The sequence below is a fragment of the Perca fluviatilis genome, chromosome 18, assembly GCF_010015445.1.
Source record: "Perca fluviatilis chromosome 18, GENO_Pfluv_1.0, whole genome shotgun sequence".
NCBI classification, from domain to species: Eukaryota; Metazoa; Chordata; class Actinopteri; order Perciformes; family Percidae; genus Perca; species Perca fluviatilis.
Window position 1 is genome coordinate 9470622 of NC_053129.1, and position 21345 is coordinate 9491966.

General features: G+C 40.2%; 1 protein-coding gene across 3 annotated transcripts in view; it reads left to right on the plus strand.

Moving 5' to 3' along the window:
• The window catches only part of pnocb (prepronociceptin b), a 34666-nt gene that overhangs the window by 1013 nt on the left and 12308 nt on the right, over positions 1-21345 (plus strand). Inside the window, exons 2-3 of one of the 3 annotated variants that reach the window (XM_039781896.1) lie at positions 1747-1812; positions 1908-2113. The gene's annotated coding sequence lies outside the window, so the exon portion shown is untranslated. Of the gene's footprint in view, positions 1-1746; positions 1813-1907; positions 2114-6727; positions 6838-21345 lie in introns of those variants that run through there. The other 2 variants (XM_039781897.1, XM_039781898.1) reach the window with 2 other exon arrangements.

The window sequence follows — 21345 nt, forward strand, 5'->3', positions numbered from 1 at the left end:
TGCATTCCCCTGTCCCTCCGGACCATCCATTCTAGCGTCAACCAAACTGTCAGCTGGGTTAATGATTTTTTAAAGGTATGGAAGCGGACTATTGATTTCAGACAGAATGAAAATAGTCATTGAAACATTTATATTAAGAGATGACAATATAATTAACACAATAAATAGATATTAGCTAGAAAATACAATGCTAAACGACGCAGTTTTCCAGCTGCAATGTTTGTCAGAGGTGTAGGCTACTGCAGGCACATTAAATATAGGCTACTTTGCTCAGAGAGAAAAAGTCTATTTTGGTAGATTCACAGTTCAGGACACATTAGACTAAAATCTATGCTTCAGTGGGTCCTCAGTTTTCAGTTATGACAAGCATTTTGTATAAAAAAAAAAAAAAGATAGAAGTGCTGAGAATGCCTTACTAAAGTGATTACCTGAATATGTCCTCTATTATGAGCTGGGACAGCTTTGTAATCAAGCCATTGAATTTGACAAAAAAAAGCACTGCAAGTGCAAAAACACCAAACCTCCCTCATTGCTGTGGTCCCATTTAATCACAAAAGACCTGAACAAAACACACACACACGCACACCTGTACACACACACACACACACAAAATGAGTGGGTGCTGCATCAGTATTGACTGCTTTTTGGTGGAGGAGCGGCAACCGTGGTGATGACAGATAACAGCATTGGTGTGTGTGTGTGTGTGTGTGTGTGTATTTGTTCTTCAGAGAGAATATAATAGGAAACATGGTGATTCATTGCACTGAAGCACACTGAAAGAAAAATAGCTTTGAAGTGTGTGTGTGTGTGTGTGTGTGTGTGTGTGTGTGTGTGTGTGTGTGTGTGTGTGTGTGTGTGTGTGTGTGCGTGTGCGCGGTGAGCGTGCCTGCATCCGCGTGCCTGTGTGAGTGCTTGTGATCCATAGCTTTTATCAGTGATGCCAATCATGAATACTCTTTATTAGCTAAAGAAGATTGAGTCAGTCACACTTGACTTGTTTTTATCTTGAAGCAAATGCCCTCTATTCTATTATTTCACTTGCTTTGACAGATATCTGGATGCAGACATTGGGCATAATATATAGAGTGCATTCTGCCTGGAGAATTTATTAGGAAATGTTTCGTGGAAACCACTCAAAGGTGCCAGAATTGGATTTCCGGACAAATCCAATAAAGCATTCCAGGCACCCCAAAAAGATGTTAACAAGTCCAATAAGAATTATAGTTTTAATCACCTCTGTTTTCAGACTAATTGTGCATCTGTGGGGGCTTTGCTTGCTAATTATGGAGTCCACCAACAGGAGGGGCAACAGTAATTATTTCCTTGATTGAGGTCAAAACCCTTGCATTTAATCCTGAGGTCTATCCCACACTCCCCACACAAAGAGAGTAAACATCTTCTCAGCATCCCGTACTCAATTTCACAGCAGTCACTCTTTTACGAATGATTATTTTCTTCCTCAGTAAGCCAGCTTTTCAATGAAGAGACTGTCACATTGTCTGCCCGCATCCTCGTGTCTTTGTTGTGTAAACCCCGTGTCCTTACATTACATTATTTCTGTGAGAAAGAAATATGCTTTTCTGCTTTCAGGTGCCCCTTTGTAACCGCAGCTGGCAATGAAAATGAAATATCTGAAGGGAGTTGTGAAATGCCATCGATTATATACAAACACATGAAATACTGCTGTATGTCTCACCGAATGCTTACGCTCTGAAATAAAACTTTTGTAAAGTTTTTTTTTTTCAGTTCACACTGCAGGTTTTTTCCGAGCAGAGGCGTAATTCTTCTCCGATGCAAAAAATAAATAAAAATGTAAGCGGCTTTTGGGATGGAAATGCAATTCTTTTTTCCTGAGGGAAATTCATTTTCGGCCCTGCTGTTAATAACAGTCACTTGTGCCTTGACAGGTGAAAAGCCCAGCGCTGCCATAAACCTCGGCAGAGAAACCCCCCCCCCCCAAACCACCACCACCACCACCACCACCACCACCCCTCTCTTCTGGTTTCACATCATTGGGTTTCATTGTGGAGGAGGACGGTAAAACACATCAGCTGCATGAGATGGAGAGGAGTCGAGGACTTCAACATGAACGGCGGATGTGATCCGAATAACGGTCAGTTTTGGCAGGGAGCCCACCAGCCAGATCACTTAGCGCTTTTTTTTTTTTTTTTCATCCTTGGAACCACTTTGGGCTCTAAAGATATCTCCTAAATTGTTGTTTGTGTAGGAAGTCAAAGTATAACTTGGTGTCGGAGCCATTAAACCCAAAAGAAAGTGGTATATATGTGCAACTTTAGGAAAATACTGCTAAGTGCTTATGTCTCTTTATTGGCAAATCGACTTCATTATAGGCAACTGTCTTGGGACAGATAATACATTTATACTGATTGCATAATAAGTTCTGCTTTTATGTCGGCTATCATTCTTTCTGATTAAAAAAAAATAATAAAATGGTGCATATAAAACACCTTTGCAACACCCTAATAAAAGGTGTTGTTTCTTTCTCATTAAAGGTCCAGTATGTAACGCGTGTTTAGTTGTTCATTATCAAAATCTGTGTTGCCCGTTCACAAACTTGTCCTTTTTCCGTGAATATTTACCACCACCATCAATTCAAAGTATTCCTTTTGGGTTGAAATTTTACATGTGCATTCGCATGAACTGGGGGGTAGACGCTCCATATTCATGCGCCATCTTGAAATACGGTAGCCTGGTAAGGGACATACAGGACAAAATGCTCTGCCTTTTGCGTTTTTGCTGTCACATGATAAACTCATATGATAAATGGGTATCGTAGCTTCCCGGCCCCGAAAACATGGAGGACCACACGTATTCAAAATCCAAATTTCAGGAACAGGAGTCTAAAAAGGATATTGAAAAGAGCAAGAGACCGGCTTTTTGAAGCGTGAAGGCTACCGTAGCTGTAATACCTACTTTGAACGCTACCTACTTTGATGCGTGGCGCGAGAGAGTTGATTGCCATATATGATCTCAACGCTAGATGGTAGAAGTTCCTGCACATTGGACCTTTTTTAAAGCATTTTATTCATCATTCTTTGATTCATGGTAAAGGGAGAATAGATTGAAATGCTGATAAGAATAATTATTGATCATGTTTCCATTGATAAACAAACCCATACATCTGTATTATGAACCCTCTACAGCTTCAATGCTGTTTGGAAACCAATTACACATTTCTATAGAAGGTTTATTTGCGTTTGTAATCCTCGTGGAGAATTAGTGAATGATGAAAGCTTCAGTCTTAGACAACACCGTTTTTTTTTTCTCAACACTGATATGGCTGGGGCTCTACTCCATGCCAGAACTAGGTTTAAGATTATCTGTGGAAATAATAATATTCTCCCTTCAAAATTGATACTTGGGTTTATTTTCCACGTCATAAATGACAGAAACGTCAACAACAGTTACAAAAGAGCAATCTGTGACAAAACCTAAAGGTCATACGTGAGAAAACAAACATACTTGCTAGTGTCTGATATATTTTTAGATCGATTACCCCAAATTCTGAGACAATATAGGATTTCACCGGCTTAACGCTCATGATATCTACAGCAAAATGGACATATTATCCATACCAAAACTGGATTCACGAGGTTTGAATGTGATGTTTTGACCTTTTCCATCATGGAGGTAATCACTGCCTCTTGGCCACCGGAGGAAGTGTTTACGTACACTGGACAGCCAGTGGATAACGGCGATATCAATGACAGACAGGCCTCGCAACAGCTGCTTGTTCTTCTGGGCTCCTTATCTCTGCCGCGCCGAGGGCTCTGTCTATGTACCCAATTCATCCATCACTATCAGACCTCACACACACACACACACACACACACACACACACAGGTTCAGGGCCAGCATTCAACACCTTTACTGAGAGCTAAAGCTAATGGCAGCTCGCGATGAGGAGGGAATTGAATTTGAAGTGTAACTTAAGGACCAAAAAATGATGATAGATGCAGCATGTGGTAACGGTCGACGTTTGCGCGATCTGGAGTCTGGATCCCCCTTGGCGTCACTTTTTAACGCTCTGGAAGTTCTGTTGTGAATTTAAACAAAATGAATGTTACTTGGTTAGGTTTAGGCAACAAAACTAGTAAAAAGTCGTGGTTTGGGTTAAAATACTAACGTTTTTGGTGTCAATCAAAGGCCCTGAACACCCACACAGGTGTTTTCATTTAAACTAGCTGATTAGACCTCTTCCTAGGACTGTGTGGGTGTGTAAAAAGACTGATTGATTGATTGATTGATTAATTGATTGATTGACATCTTCCTAAACCTCTTGTTAGCTTTGTTGCCCCTGTTAGGGCGGGACAAATGACACCTTTCTCATTGTTATTGGTAGAAAAGATTTGTGACCTAATAAATTCCCATCTATGCTCTGACGCACCTTCAACCTGAGCAGAGCCTAATCAGCCACAATAACTTAAATCACCTGTGTGGGTGTTTAGAGGTGTTAAGAACGTTACATAAAAGAATGTTACGTAGGAAAGTTGACATTTGTAACTTTATAAAAAAAAAAAACTCCATGTTGACATTGGTGTTAGTCTGGCTATCACCAGACCAAGCTCAATCTGGTAAGAGTGAACATCAGTCTGGGGAGTCTGCTCTGTATTTTCTACTGCACAAGAGGCGGGATCAACGGGCATAGTTCAAATGACTGTACGCAATTGGATAGTCCTTCAACCAATCAGCACGACCAACGGTGACACGACCGCAACAACGGGGTTTGAGCTACGCACCATTCTTTTGGCCACCAGCGGGGCTAGCTGGTAAATTAGGCTTTTACCAAAGCCGGTCGGTAGTAAGGCAAACACATCCTTCTTTTCTAGGAATTGTTTCAGGGCAAGTTTCTGTTCCGTTTTTCAGAGAAAACTTTAAGAAAATCTTTTAAAACAGCAGCGACAGCGGCATCAACGGGTTGCTGCGCTTCAGTGGCCGCCATGTTGAATGTAAACAAAAAGCTGCTTGCCGTCGCTTCTCTATCGCCATTGTGTTAAACCCGCCAATAGCGCTCCAGGTGGATGAGCCAGTTTGTGATTGGTCCCCCGCAGATTTGTAACAGAAGCAGGATAGAAAAAATTTACAGCCTGAGCTGCAGGGCGAAATCAAATCGCCGGCAGATCGGGCTGGGTTTACCCGGTCTACATTGTTGTCACACGGGGACGAAAGTCAACATTTCATCTAGCCCCATTATCAGGTCAAAATTTGAAATTGTTCAATACCTTGGCTTGTGAAAAAATACTTGCAAAAGTAATCAGTGACATCAGCCTCAGAGCTTTTTCACTGAGAACAGCTGCCTGCTGCGGCTAAAAAACAACACTACGAGAGTGGTGAGAGGGACCCAAAGCGGTAAAGTTTGTGGGCCGGACAGCTAAACAATGAGCTGGAACTGGCTCTAAAGCTTCGTAAAGCAGAGAGGAGCTGCACCTTCACGGGATACTTCTTCGTAGGTTCATCAATACAAGCTAACCCTTTTGTCACGTTGTTTTCATGTTGTCATTTGTTATGTTGTTGTTATTAAAGGTGCAGTAGGTAAGCCTTATAAAACTAACTTTCTGTCATATTTGCTGAAACTGACCCTATGTTCCAGTAGAACTACATGAAGCAGGTCATTTAAAAAAAATAATATGTCTCCTCTGGCACCACCTACAGCCTGGAGTGGGATTTGCAAAAATCCACCGCTCCCTGTTCAGATGCACCAATCAAGGCCAGGGGGGTCTAACTGCGTGTCAATCACTGCTCATGCACACACATTATTTATCCCTTGTGTGTGTGGGGAGGGGCTTAGGAGACCGTTTTGGGCTTCAAGTTGCCGACGTTCAAATGTTTTGGCTAAGTCCTGGATCTTTGCAATCCTCCCTACGGCACCTTTTTAAGATATTAATTAGGTTGCTGTCTATCCTGTTTGTTTCATCATCATTGTTATTCTTCCGGTTGACATCATCACCGTAACCGAACATTCAACATGTGTTCTAGCTTACAGAGAAAAGCTCTCGGGACCTTGGGACAGGTCTTTTTTTTTTTTTGTCCCCAAATCTCCTGCATGACTCATTCTAACCTCCTGTCTGCAGACCCAGGCTGTCTGAATACTCAGCCACGCTCTCTACGTTGTTCATTCTTTCGTTCACAAAAGAAAGAACAAAGTCTCCTATTCAGGTGCGCCATTACCACCAAACAAACAAAAAGAAGAGACTTGTTTTTTTTCCTCTGACCCAGCACAAACAACCCTATCGACCGGTGATCATCTCCGTGCCGCTGCTTTTTAAAAAAAAAACTTCACTTGAATTTCGAAAGGTAAAAACATCCGATTGGATACGCTATTGTCTCCCTGACCTTGGCAGCAGGTTGGCGTCGAGGGTGGTGGGCTTTCACGGACACCTTTTAGACATAGGAATTCTGCATCAATCCCACGGTGGATGATGCGTATTTTTAGAGCCCCATTACTTGGCTCAATGAAGACGGGAACCGGTGGCGTAGGCGATGCCTCCTACGTCAGCGCGGGTCACAGGGTTGGGTGTCTGTCCGGGGGGTTTGTGCGTAACAGAATAGGGGGAATCCACCCCTTCTTTCTAGCCCTCCCCTAGGATGATGTGAATGGTGATATGCAGGGGAAGGGAGGGAGATGGGGGACTGGAGGGTTGAGCCAGGAGGGAAGGGGTGTGCCATTATAAGAAGCCTCAGAGGAGGCATGCGTTCAGTTGTTGAACACCCTTAGCCTAAGGATACGAGCCGAGCCACCAAAAAAAAAAAAAAAACTCTCCTGTAGCCACGGAAAGGAGGACTCTGAGCAAATATCTTTACGTCACAGAAAAACAGGTAAGGAAGTCCTCAAGCGTGACTTTTTTTTCAGTACGAGTGTGAGCCTACCTGTGTGCAGAGATTGTGCAGCTAAGAGCTAAGAGCTGAGAAAAGGGCACCTGTTTACAGATGGGAAAAGAGTTAATTAGAAAAAGGATTAGTTGTCTCGTGTGTGCACAAACCACCGGCTGACACGTCCCCGGGGGGGGGGGGATTATTTGTTGTTTAAGGGCAACCACTGTTAGGATTCTCCCTCTTTCGTTCCTTACTTATTTGATTTTTTTTATTGAGTCTGTCGTTTCTGCTTTGTCTGTTTCTGGCTTTTTGTAATTTGGGTTTTGGACCTCCGAGGTGATCCTGTTAACAAGCCTCCTCACCTGCCGTAATCAGGGTATTTTTTTTTCCCATCACACTGATTGTCTCCCTGCGGCTCTAAAGGTAGCACAGTCAGCGTCAGTAGTACCCACATTGCACCTGGTTATTACTTCATTAACGAGAGACAAAGTCCCAGATCGTGTTGAGAACGCAGTGAGTTACTCTGCTGCACTTTGTATTGGGCTAAGGGGTACCAGACTTTAAACAAAGGTAGAGTGTATAAAAATATATCATATAATATGTATATATATGTATATATATATATATATATATATATATATATATATAATATAAACTATAATACAAAAATAGTTCAAAATCATTATAAAATGTAGCTTATTCATACTAAAAAAGCTATTGTAAAAATGCATTTTTGAAAACATTCCTCTAGTTTTGACTAATATTCAAGACAAATTGACCAACACGGCACTGTTAGGTCAGTGAATGCCACTCCAAAAGCAGCTTATTTATGGTTTTGCTCTTGTGATTGATCACAGAGTATTATTTGTCGGATTAAATATACATCCCCATGAAGCTTCAAAGAAAAACTGACAAAAGCTATTTTATTTCTCCCTAAAAGCAGCTCCTGTGTCGTAATTCGCGCACAAGTAATGGGGGGCGGGGGGGGGGGGGGTGGGGGTGGGGGAAGGCTGGAGAAGTGAATCAGCTCAACGCTGTTATTATGCTAAAGTGCGTGATAATGATAATTTTAATGGCAATGGTAATGAACGTGCGTAATCTTTTTCCATTATCAGCAGAGACGATCCTGGCGCAGACGGGTGGTTAATGTGCCGTTGACAGATAAATGACTTCACATAGGGGGAAATGTTTGATAAAGAATGGAGCGTGTTTACAGTCAGATACAGTATTTTACAGGTATATCGGACTCATCGGAATAATGTATTAAGGTCTGTTTAGGTTTGTTTTTTTGTATTAATTTTGTGTAAAAATGTGCCTTGGCTTTTAGGCATTTTCCATTGGAAAATAACCAACATTCATATACCTGAGAGTCCTCTCAATATTTGGTTGAAAATAATCATGGAGGAGCCATAAAAACAAATCAAATTTTTTTTGTTAATCCGTTTTCTATATTTCTTATAAATCTAAAATTGGTTTAATCTAATCGTACCTCACGTTGCTGGCAAGGAATGTCCTGATTTCATTTGCAGTGTGTTTATTCTGTCTCGGTTGCTTGCGTCTGCCGGTACATCACGAGCGTTCTCCCTCTAATCAGCTAAAAAGAAAAAAAAAGCTTTTAGGATTTCGGCTGCCTGCTGCTAAGATTGAACTGATTACACTGTTGACAGGATTTTATGTGGCCTCCGTGTCAATATTCATTAAGAGTGCTTGTAGTGTTTTACATCATACAAATCCTCTTCGTGATCAGAGAATGCTCTACTCAGGAGGAAGAACGGCAAAGTTTCCACGTATTCGCCCCCCCCCCCGTTGCTCTCCTCCCATGCGTAAGCATTTTGCAGTTCATCACTTTTTTTCCAGCTTCGGTGTCGTCACCTTGATAAAATAAATAAGTACAGGGAGCTTGTCTGGCCGTGCTTAGATTGCTTTCCCCTGGCTCCATGTCCAATGGATTAGTGCAGGTGTCAACGCAGCTTCACAGCAACCATATCGATGATGACACCATGTCAGCTGCCTAACACTCTGCAGAATTTCAGTTTTACAGTCTGAGTGCTGGTGGGAAGTAACACTGCAGGACTGAGTGCATCATTAGGGGCGTAATGTCCCTGTTGTGTTAGAACCCTGCGTTTCCCTTGACAATTAAAGTTTTCGGACATTATTAATTCACTTATTTTATTCTCATTTGGTTTTCATGTCAGGTTTATTTGATAGGGACAGATGCTACCACATAGATGTTTGAACGACAAATCTCAAATCTAACCTTCATCCTACGCTATACAGTATATCTGCCCATTGCACATACTACAGTATATATTGTTTTTTTATTCTGCTCTCAACCCATTCAGCCTCCTTTCTCTTATGCTTTTTCTGTGTATGTATGCGTTCATTCACCAAGGCAAACTTACTGTGGCAATAAACCCCTTTCTGATTCGGAGTAGAGATGGTCCGATACCATTTTTTGCTTCCCGATACCGATTCCGATACCTGAACATGATACCGAGTACTGATCCGATACCAGTGTGTCATATATTTTATTATGTTTTAGCAGCTGTGTATACTACTATCCCTGTATGGATGTGATATGATTTCTATATTTGTTGTATGGCCTGGCTCAGGTTAAACTCTTTGTGAAACATGAACAAGCACAAACAATGAACGCTCTTTTATTATTCAGTTTGACAGTCAGTCGTAACAGAAAAAGAACACAACTAAACCACTTTAAAAGTAGATTTTCTTCAGGGCTAAATTACGTGGTATCGGATCGGTACATAAACTCCAGTACACTCCAGTACTCGGTATCAGAACATCTCTAATTCTGATATATAGCATCACAGCATTTAGAGCTACAGCTAATTTCCAATACCCATCCCTAGAAGGGCTTTTAAACAGTTATAAAATAACACATATGAAACATTGCCAAATAAAAAAAAAAAAAAAAGACATATGCGCATCGGAGTGTAAATGTTTGTGTGAATGTTTATCTGATGAGCAGGTGGCACCTTGTACGGCAGCATCGGCAACAGTGTCTGAATGTGTGTGAATGGTGAATGGTTCCTGTACTATGTAAAAGCACTTTGAGTAGTCGTTAAGTCTAGAAAAGCGCTATATAAAAACAGTCCATTTACATTAACATTTACATACTTATCCCCCAACCCCCACCCCCACCCCATGTCACACCACCCCTATTAGTCACTACAGGTCTGATTATAAATTGAAAACTTCAGTTTGATTTTAAAAAGCTTATGTTTTTGTATTGCTTTTAGCTCAATGGGCGGCTCATTCCATGCCTTGGCTCCCTTAACTGAGAAGGATGTCTGGCCAAAGGAGATTTTTCTGCAGGATTTGAGAGTGCGTTCTAGATGGTTTAGTTTGATTTCAGCATCCTGAAACATTTCCCCCTATGTCAGTGCCTGTCACTTTCTTTTTCTGGTCTTATAGAAGTACGAAAGAAATAGCTAAATAAATCCTCTATAACTTGACATGGGGGAACGAAGAGTCAAGAGTCACGCAAAAGCACTCATCTGAAAAAGCGTCCGCCCCCTTTTTTTTTCTATTTTTCTCCGACAGACTCGCACTCATCTAATACCGCATCGGCTTCAGCCTGTGTGACAGTTTATCAGCCAAATCCAAAGGCGATGTGTCTGTACTGCACTCTGCTCTCCCTGTCAGTGTGCTATCATCCAAGTTGAACTGCGCGGCGAGAAATATTATTTTGGGGGCCTATTACGACAGCTTCATGGGGACTCAATGAAATGATTGTTGGTGCAAGTTCCCACTATGAAAGACATATCTGGTGCTGGTAATGATCTACCCATCAGGTACAAGTATGTTCCCAATTAAAAGAAACCCTGCGAGTACAGTTGATGGAAACAGTAGTGATGATATGCTCAATTTATCTGATGTGATGGTGCCTCGAAAAGATCCGAATATGAATATAAAGAGTATCGCATCTCCACTTAATATTTGTACGAATGTGTATGTGTGAGTGTTATAGTCTACGCGGGATATGAGGAGAAAATAAGATGTGGTTTATCATATTTCCACAAAATTTTGTGTGCTCAACAGTCTCCATAAGATAAGTTTTCCTAAAGAACTAAAGCGATGCAAGATAAAGGCACATAGTTATCAAGGAAGCAGGAAGTGTGATTCTTCCAGTAGATATGATTACAGTAAGACAAAGAGAATTCGTGAGATAAAACGTGTCCCTATAGCATGTAATTATACGTTATCACAATCTTCTTTATGAGCTTGAGTGTGTGAGCATATACTACTGCATCATCGTGACCTCTTTTCCCGTTTATGTTGCTCACAATATGTCAATCCTGCGTCAATGTGACAATAACTCGATGGGAACGCTACAGGGCAGGTAACAGGTACAATCGTGCAATCTGGTGCAGCTGCAGCAGACCCGTCTAAAATGGATTAAGCGCATTCTCTCAGATGAGTCATTTCACGCTCCGTCCTGCGAGGAAGGGCACAACTGCAAGCGCACCTTTTCCTGCTCCTGATCCTCTAAACTGTCCACTGAGTCGCACGCGGTTTATCTGTGGCTGCGCAGGCCGGATTTACACTGCTGTGTGCACAGGTGATCCCGTGCACCGTGTGTGTGTGTAGATCCTACTCAAACGGAAGGATTTTAGAAAGAGCGACTTGTTAATCTGTGTTTTGACGGTCATGTTTGGTGTTGATTCACGTGATTCTTGTGGTTTTCTTTGGGCTTCTATGCAGGGGCGCTTCCAGGATTGGATTGGATAGAACAACACAGTGTAATTCTGCTAAATAAAACATCACATCAAATATTATTAATTGTACATCGGAATACAATACACATTTTCTAGAAGCTCAGTCACTTTAAAAAAAAAAAAGTATTCCCGAAAATTCCGCGTAGGGAGGATGGTTGGGGTGGTGGATGGGTCAAACAACACAGAACTTTCACCCAGGAGACTGGGGTTTGTGTCCCGCGTGTTACGTTTCCTAAACCTAACTGTCCCGTTCTTCTTTTCCTAAACCCAACTGTTGCTTTCTTCTTTTCCTAAGCCCAACTGTTGCTTTCTTCTTTTCCTAAACCCACCTGTCCCGTTCTTCTTTTCCTAAACCCAACTGTTCCGTTTTTCTTCTCTATTTACATGTTGTGATTTGTATAGTCACAGCGTGTACAAATAACAAGGTCACATGAGACACAGCCGTCTTCTAACCGTATATAACCGTCTTCTAACCGTATATAAACTGGGAACTATATTCTCAGAATGGCGAAGCGCTGCTACTCTCTGCTCCTCACCACGGTGCTTCTCAGGTGCTGCAAGCAAATCACTCCGCCCAAGTAGCAGAAGTAGCAGTGTTTCACCTTTCTGAGAATATAGTTCCCAGTTAGAAGACGGCTGTGTCTCATGTGACCTTGTTATTTGTACACGCTGTGACTATACAAATCACAACATGTAAATAGGAACATGTTGGTGTTATTTTGTCACTTATTGGGAGCAGTAGGCTAGCTGGAGCCGGCTAACTCCAGGATCTGTGCTAGGCTAAGCTACCGGTGGGGGCCATCAGACAGAGTTACAACATGCACGGAGATGAGAAGGGTATGTATGGACTTATCTAACTCTGGGGGATACGGTGTATAAGCTAAAGTCCCAATAAGTCGGCGTGTTCCTTTAATGGAAATTAATTTGTTGCACTCACAGCATTGAAAAATGACCAGAGAATGTTTTATTAGCAGCATCTTTTCCAAGTGACTCTGATTGATCTACAGACCTTGGTGTCAACAGTTTTCAGTGGCACTACTTTCTGCCAAAGAAGCAGTCCTGATGGGAGTGCATGGGCTGTACATTATCCAGAGTAACTGGGACAGAGTCAATAAAATGGTATGAGCTTCACTGACAAAATTCCATTTATCTCCATTGTATTCATACTCTCAGGCTTTCGTAGAAATGTATCAGAACTAGACTGGAGAAACTATGAATTTTGAATCTGTATTACGAGGCCTGTCTTTGTCTTTCTCCACTCTCCATTCACACACTCAACCGCACTTTATTAGCCCATTACTTCAGATCAAAGCATTTTCAACAAGCGATTACGAGCGGATGTAAGGTGATAAAACCCTCATGAATTTCCTCAGGTTTTTCAGAATTAATCGTGTACCATTAATGGCCCGTGAGATGTAATAGGTGGACTTGGTGGAATTTTACTACTACGAAGTGACCACATCTTCATGCCATCCATCTTGGGTGGCTCCTGTTTTCCAGCTTGGCCTTAATGAAGGGGAGTTAAGATCTACGCACCACTAGAGAGAGACTGGAAACCCGTTCTTCCCGTCGACCATGCACTTGTTATGGTCTGCCTCTTTATAAAGCATCAAGTAGAAAAATGATCACCCAATGCTGTATTACATCTTCCTAGCCAACCTTATATACAATTACAGTAATTAAGTGTGACTGTAAAAGGAATATACGGTTAGGTACTGTAAATTTGTATAATAAAAAAATCCCTTTGAAATGTCTAACAGTGTAACCTATCACTTCTTTTTTGGAATTAATGGTCAATAAACCTAATTTATATTATACTATACCTAATTTTTTTGTTAAAAAAACCCCCAAAATTATAAATTATTTTGACTAATAGTTAAGATCCGAGGAACGTACAGTATGTTGATGGATAATCGCATCCTGTTTCGTGTATACGGAACCATCCGTGTCATTTTCGGGCAATTTGTTTGGAAGAAACCCAATATTTTCAATGTAGAAACTTTTGAAAATGGGTCAAATTTGATCGGAAGACAACATGAGGGTTAAGATAAAAATATCTCAAGCTTTATCCACAGACGTGGAAATGGAGGAGAAACACTGGGAGATGAGTGGAGGAAGAAAGGGAGGGTCGAGACAAGAACAGAGCAACAAGAAGAGGAAAGTGGATGCAGAAGTGGGAGCAGGAAGGAAACGGAGAGAGAGAGACCCCTAGGTTATCTGTGCATTAGCAGACTGCTTTGTGCGTTTCAGCTTCATGCAAACGACTAATGGCTGAGATAGAGTGAGTCAGAGCTTTATCAGAGACGAGCACAGAGCTTTTCTTCTCCCCCCACTCACATTCATGACACCTTGGCCCCCTCTCCACCCCTCATTAAAGCCGCTAATGCTAATTCATCCCGCCGTTAGCATTATTAATGCACTTCACTTTGCAACTGTGTAAAGGGGCACAGGCTGCTCAGATCCCGCTCTCATCCATTCACTTGTTGGCTTTCGCTAGAAACACAAAAGGGGCTTTTTTTTTTTTTTTTTAAGGGACCGTACGAAAAGTATTTGCGTTGGGAGGGGGGCTTGATCTAACATTACATTTTATTAAAAAGACTTAATTTTTTTCGTAGGAACAACTTGCACATGCAACAATTCTTTTGTGCAGGTGCGTTAGAAAATATCATCACCTTGGAACAACTCTTGATGAAGGTCCAGAGGGACCGAAATACCGTTTTCTGTAAATAAACGGTGACGCTATAGCAAGAGCAGATTTTTTTTCTCCCTTTGTTCCAAATTAAAAAGACTGCAGAAACGGAAAGTAATGTGACAAAGTATTGGAGCGCCAAGTTGCTCATAAGGAGGCAAACACCGGACGTTCACCCAGGCGAGCACAGTTCGAGTCCCATTTTAAAATGAAAGTAAACAGCGAGGTTTTTTTTTTTTTTAACTTCGCAAATGTCATGTTCAGCATCACATTAATAACCTGAAGTTAACCCTAACTATCCTTATCCTTAACCCTTGTGTGGTGTTCATACTTTTGTTACACAGCCAATGTTCCCGGGTCTGGTGGAGCCACCACATTATTAAGCTTTCTAAATCAATACAGCCATAACAATTCATGTACAAATACTTAACAGATGTTTACTTTAGCTCAATTACCAATGATATATACATCATTTATTTGCCATTTACCCCTGTGAGATCACATTTATGATCATATGATCATTTTCGTTTTTTATAAAAAAAGGTTAAAAAAAATTTAAGCAAGATTTTTGATCATTATTGGTGCTTATTTCTTAGAACTCAATCAGAACAGGTGAAAGTGCTTGAAATGTAACACTTTTATAACTTTGTGTGGGAATAGCAGGTGCAGAAAGAGTACATAGTTTCATAGCACCTACAATTAAATACACTCGGGTCCAGTAGACCCGAACACCTCATATGTAATAGTTATGTGTACCGTGTGCAGTCATTGAAAATAAGTTATTTTTTTATGTTCTTAACATAAAATTAGCCAAGGCCAATGAGTTTGAGTTAGAAGAAATAATAAATAGCATCATTTTTCTTTTAGCAAACATTGAAAATGGGTCCCACAGACCCGAACACCACACAAGGGTTAAGCAGTTTCGGTGCCTAAACCTAACCAAACTGCAACCGTTACGTTCTCTGGTTTAGATATGAGGACGAAAAATGCTCCTGTGGGTCTTATTAGAGGGTAGGAACAGACGACCCATGGACTTGTTGTTTGTGTATCCTCTCCTTCATTTCAAAATAAATTCCCTCCCCCTTAAATCTCAAGACAATATATTTTTTTTGGCAATTTAAAGAAAATTGTGGGGGAAAGAATCCAGCAACTCAACATTACTCCAAAAAAGTACTCAGAAAACATAACCAAATGCATGAGACCCGTGGGCCCTTTGTCAACGCTCTGATTGCTTCCTGTGTGAATGAAAGGGGAAAACATTTTATCTTGAAAACACGTAACATTTTCAGGGTCTTAGTTAACCCTAATGGAAGCATAAAGCAATATTTGTTTTGGAAAGGACCAGGTAAAAGCATTCATTTGTGCAAGATGAAAAGGCTCATCTAAGACCAGTCCTCTTGTTACAGTCAATTTTCTTTTTGCTTTCATGCCAGCGTTCATTTAGAAGGGCAAGGTTGTTTGTATTTGTGAATGATAAAGATCTTTTTTCTTCAGGAGTTCCCAGGCTCCTGGACGGATTATGCTGTCTTGCTGCCCTGGGTTAGAACCTGGTGTGTTGGAGCCTCGCTTTCCCAGCGAACACTTTATCTGTGTACAGTACAGTAGGCCAACATCATGTAGCTATGGAGTTAGTTTTGTGCCTTTTAAGTCCAAGCAAAACTTCTCAAGTATCAAACAAAAATCAATAACCGAAGCAAAAAAAAAAAATTCATCTCAAAGGTAAAACTTAAAACTTTTTATTGTGTAGTCGCTAATCTCGCTTTGCCAGACCTTCCTCCACAGCGCTGCCAAGAAGGGTCTGGCTGGTCCACACAGCATTCCAGGATGGGAGAAAAACGTGCTCTGGTTTATTGGCATTTCTTTAAACCAATCACAATGGTCATGGGTGGTGCTAAGCACTGGGCAGAGCCACGGTGACTTTACAAAATAGCCTCGGGAAGGAACTTGTTTGAACGTACATGTGTACGTTCAAAAGCTGTTTTAGGCGTGCAACAGAAAACTCAGATTGGACAGATAGTCTAGCTAGCTGTCTGGATTTACCCTGCAGAGATCTGAGGAGCAGTTAACCGTAGTCCACTAACTAGTCCATAAATCTACCTTTAGTTTAAAACACAAAGAAAGCGGAAGTTAACGGATAGAGTGAAATCTGGCGGAATTTCCGGCGGCAACAGAGCAATCCTGGAAGGGGAAGGTCGTCGATATAGACTATGTAGTCGTAGACTATTGGTCTTTTATTTGTTTGATATTATGTCCTTTTCTTTACAGTTCCTGTTCCAGTTCCAGTTTCTTTCTATGAAAAAATAAATCAAAAATACACATTTATTATTTTATTATTATTTTACCATACTGTTCATACGTCTATTTGTGCCTGTACATTTTGTCCTAAAAAAACAATTGTCTTAATGTAAATAATCAACTAAGTTGAAGAAGTTTGACTGTGATATACAGTATATTAGGAAATTGTTTCCCCCTTATTCACCTGCAGGGTCTCCCCTTAAAGATAGCTGGAAAAGTATGCATATTTTAAAAGCAAGGGTGGCTAAAATGGACCAGCGGCAAAATCAAGAACTGTATCATAACTGAAATAGAGCAGAGAGAGGAGTGTGTAGGTTCATGGCTCAAAGTGTCACAAATGTAAAGGGCACAGATTCAATTTGTTAAAAAGTTATTGAGATATGGAAAAGTTGTGACTCTTTCTGGCCCCTGCTTGTCAGTCGCTCCTGGGCACAATCATCGATGCATGCCAAGGAAAGTGTGATAACCCAGACATGAGAGTAAAAAATAAATTACCCAAATTACTTTTTTAAGATAAATGAATGATGGATCAGTGGTAGTACATTGTAGGGCTGCACGATATGAGGAAATTATCTAGTTGCGATTATTTTGACTGATATTGCGGTATGATTCACGATATTGGAGGGAATGATCATTTTTGTATCATTATTTTCATTGGAAAAAAATTAAATTTAAAAAATGTAAGTGATTATAGTGTGATTTTTGTATTTCTTTAGTATGTAGGATACGATTTGTAGGCTGGGACATCACTGCAGCACTTTTTTCTTTTGCTTTAACCAATATTGCGCCCTTCCCCTGCTATTTGGATATTGCACTAGTCCATATTGCGATTTTGATAAAATTGCGATTAATTGTGCAGCCCTAGTACATTGTGTATGTTGCTTTGTATGTTCCCAATAAGATGTAACTTTGTGTTGTCAGATCACTGCAGTTCCATTTAATGGAGTGTTTCTGATACAAATCACCATTGCCAACTCATAACACCAATTGCTGGAGCACTGCGAAAGGTCCAAATGTATTGTACAGAAATGTTGACATATGAAAATTAAGTGTTGTATTTTGTCTTAAGAAGACTAAAGCCCCATGCGCACAGAACTAGTATTACCAGGGGACCTCATGTGATTTAGAAATGACCCCCACATGTCTTTGTTTCTTGTGGCGCATTCACACGGGGTAAGCAAAGCATTAAAGCAAAGCCCCGACTGAAAAATGTTGGATGACCCTCCCCTCAATAAAGAATAAAAAGACATGAACCTCCCCTATTTTCCTCCGGTGATCCATTCCATAAATACCGAACGAACGGTCCCTAAAACCGATAACCTATATTTGAAACTGATATGCATTTACCGTAAAAATTAAAATCTTCTGGTCAAAATTAACATTTTGAAATGTTACAAACTCCAATACACAAGTTTGTTTAAATGCTTTAAGCAATTATTTAATAAAACTAAAACTTTAAACAAAAAACACAAATAAATAGCTTCAAAAGCAAGCATCAAAATAGCTTCCTAAAGTTTTAACGTGCTAACAAGTGTTGCAGACAGCTTCCAGAGCTGTAGCAGAGCCAAAGTAGCGCACTTTTTAATTAATTAACTTTCTCGGTTATCAGTCAAATAAAACACCGGCCACATATAATCGTCCAGGACCGGTAATCGGTCAATCCCTAGATATTATTCATGTACAGTGATAAATAAAATGTACGTTGACACTGAATGAGTATTCTTGTGTTCATTGTTATATGTGTATTGTTAGTATTTTGTACAACCAAATCTATGGAGGGTTGTGCTTAATATATTTGGTACCCCTAAAATTGCATGTGGCCCCAACCTGGCCTCTCCATTCGAAATAGTCTAGAACCGCCACTGAAAATCAGGGATTCAGTAGATGTTCATGAGCTCTGCCTTTTTCAGTTCTAATATGTTCATTCATTCTCTGTGGAAGAAAAAGAAAGCAGCTCACATTCACCTAAACCACTTGGCTCCGTATGCTTTTCCAAATGGCTGCACTGAATCCATATTTACTGAAATATCAACTGAGGCATGCTGGCCATTGTATTCCAAAACTGAGACACAAATATTGAAACTTGCCAAATGTACTTCATCGCACCAAAGCTATGATGGCAGCTATAGATCTCAGAAACGCACAGCCTGAAAGTGGCAATCCTGTGGGGAATACTTCTCCACATTAAACATGTTCAATGCGGCAACCTCAGCGCAGGGCACTCTCCTGTTAATGGGATGTATTATTGGGTAGGAAAGGGTTAAGTGTTATGTGCTGTGTGGGGACAAGATGTGTGCAAACAGATTTGAGTATGCAATTAATAAACATTGAGCAAGTGCAGTCACTCTAACCCATCCTGTGTCAACGAGCTGACCAATACAAATCATTACATCCAGCTCACTATTATACCCCCTATGAACATCTCAAGGCGGCAGATTGATAACGTTGCCCATCTACGCTTAATATCCTTGTCAATTGTTTCTCACTTACAATAACGGCTTCCATTCAAAAAAGAGATGGCAGCTTTTAGACCCTGTAGAACGATATAAATCACTCTCCTGCCAATTCATCACGAGCCAGATGCAGCTAAATAAATCCTCCTTCAACAAATCTGCAGGCAAATAAAAATGAATGAATAATTTTCGCAGAATTTTACGCAGATTTTCTACAGATTCTCCGTAGATTTTTTCGCAGATTTTCCGCGGATTTTCCACAGATTTTAAACAAATTAAATTTTTTTTAACAAAACTCAGAATGTTAACACATCTTCACCCCCAAGCAGAAAAACAGTCTGCTACATTCTGTAGATTTTCATTCTGGATCACCACTGAAATCTGTAAAAAAAATCGGAAGATTCCGTTTGGGTCTGCTCATTATGAAAATTTTGTAAAAAACAGTTCAAAATGTATAAAAAATAAATTGAATCAACACATTAACACAGCTTTAAAAAAAAAAAGAAAAAAAGTAGGTTTGCGCTTGAAAGATTGAGCTTATGAATATGTATTCAACAAATGATCCTCAAAACATATACTGAAAATACAAAAGAAACAAATGTTATAAAAGATGAAAATGGAAAATGTAAGTTTGAAAGCGTTATGAGGATATATTAGTTTCTGAAATGTGCTGTTGTACCTTAGATGATCTGATGCTGTCCCCATATTGTTTAGCTAAAAGCCTAAATCACAATGTTCTAATATGAACCTCTGAATATGTGAAGGCAAACAAATTATACAATTTAACATAAGCTTATGACAGACATTGCATGACTTCTCAGTACTAATAATGGTGTTGACAAAAACCTCAGTGTTCATATTCATACACTCTGGCAGAATATTATCAATGTGTGAGGGCCACATCTTTGTAATGCTGGAGCATATTCCGGGGCCTGCACCATCACTTATGCTGTGCTGGTTTACTCATTTGTTCAACTTACTTAGTAGGGGCCACTTAAGGGAGAACATAACAATATCAAATGGGCTTAGTCAGCAGGCTAACAAATGATCATCGCACAAAACATCTCAGCAAGGCAAACAAACAGGTCCCTCTAATGATTTCCCATAAAGCCATTTATATATTTGTAAATGGGCCGGAGTCACACTCGACCCGTTTCATGTGCTATTGACTGCGAGTGGTAATGTGGTGCAGTGGAAGCGGTCATGGTGTGTTAGTTTTTACTTATTTATTTATTTTTTTACATCAGTGTTCCCATCAATATGACACCCACTCGGTGTATTATTAAAGATTTGTCTTCACTCGCGTCAATATCATGTCTTTACTTTGGGATTGTGTTGTCACTGGCTGTGACTTCTACCACTTGTCTCCGTCTCATTCAAGCCTGTGAAAAACATTACGAGTGTGAATTCCATTTGACCAGATAGGGGCTCGTGTGGGTCAACAGAACATATTTAATGTTACATAAACAGTGCATTCAGCAATTCTTATCATTGTAAATGTAGATTCCTGCATCGTCCAGATTTATTTGATCCACAGGCGTAACATACAGGGGTGATGGGGGCGAGAGTAATCAAAACTGGCCAGTATAATCCACCCCAAAAACCTATCATAAATTCCTTTACATAAACAAAGACATTTTCACGATAAATTGATGCAGAAAAAGCACAAATTGTTGCAGAAGAAATCTCCAGAATGCAGGAAATTAAGTGTTTTGTGTTCTAAATTTTAATTTCGCTCAAAAGTGGAGATCTCAAACCCCCCACCAATGTTGAACCCAATGTTACGCCCTTGCTTTTATCCTCAGAATATAAATTTTTCAGCTTTGTTGTTATTATAGAATTTGACCCTTTCAAGCCTACCCTGGTTTTAGAATTATGGCACCTATTTTTCATAGTGCTCTGTCATTTTAATATAAAAGTACTCAACATGTCCTATATTAATACTGCTATTAATCATATGTGACGTAGTTGTATCAGTATTTCTATTAGTCATATTTATATTATGTTAATCATCTCAATATCTGTATTAATCATGACTACACAACTATCTTAATATGTTCACAATCAAAAAGGAGTCAAAAGACCGTCCTTTATTTTAAAGACACATAAAAGGTCATTCAAAATTTAGCAGTGTTAAGCCATAAGAAATTACAAAAATACTTCCAGAAGAAGTACAAGAAGTATTTTAAACACTGCATTGTTTACATCCACGTTTACTAGTTTGCTGTCTTCTTCTGCTGTCTTCTTCACTGCCTTTGATGGCACATTGCAGCCTATCTTGGCGTGTCCCCACCACCTGTTGGTTATTGGAATAGTGTGACACCATTGGTAGGAC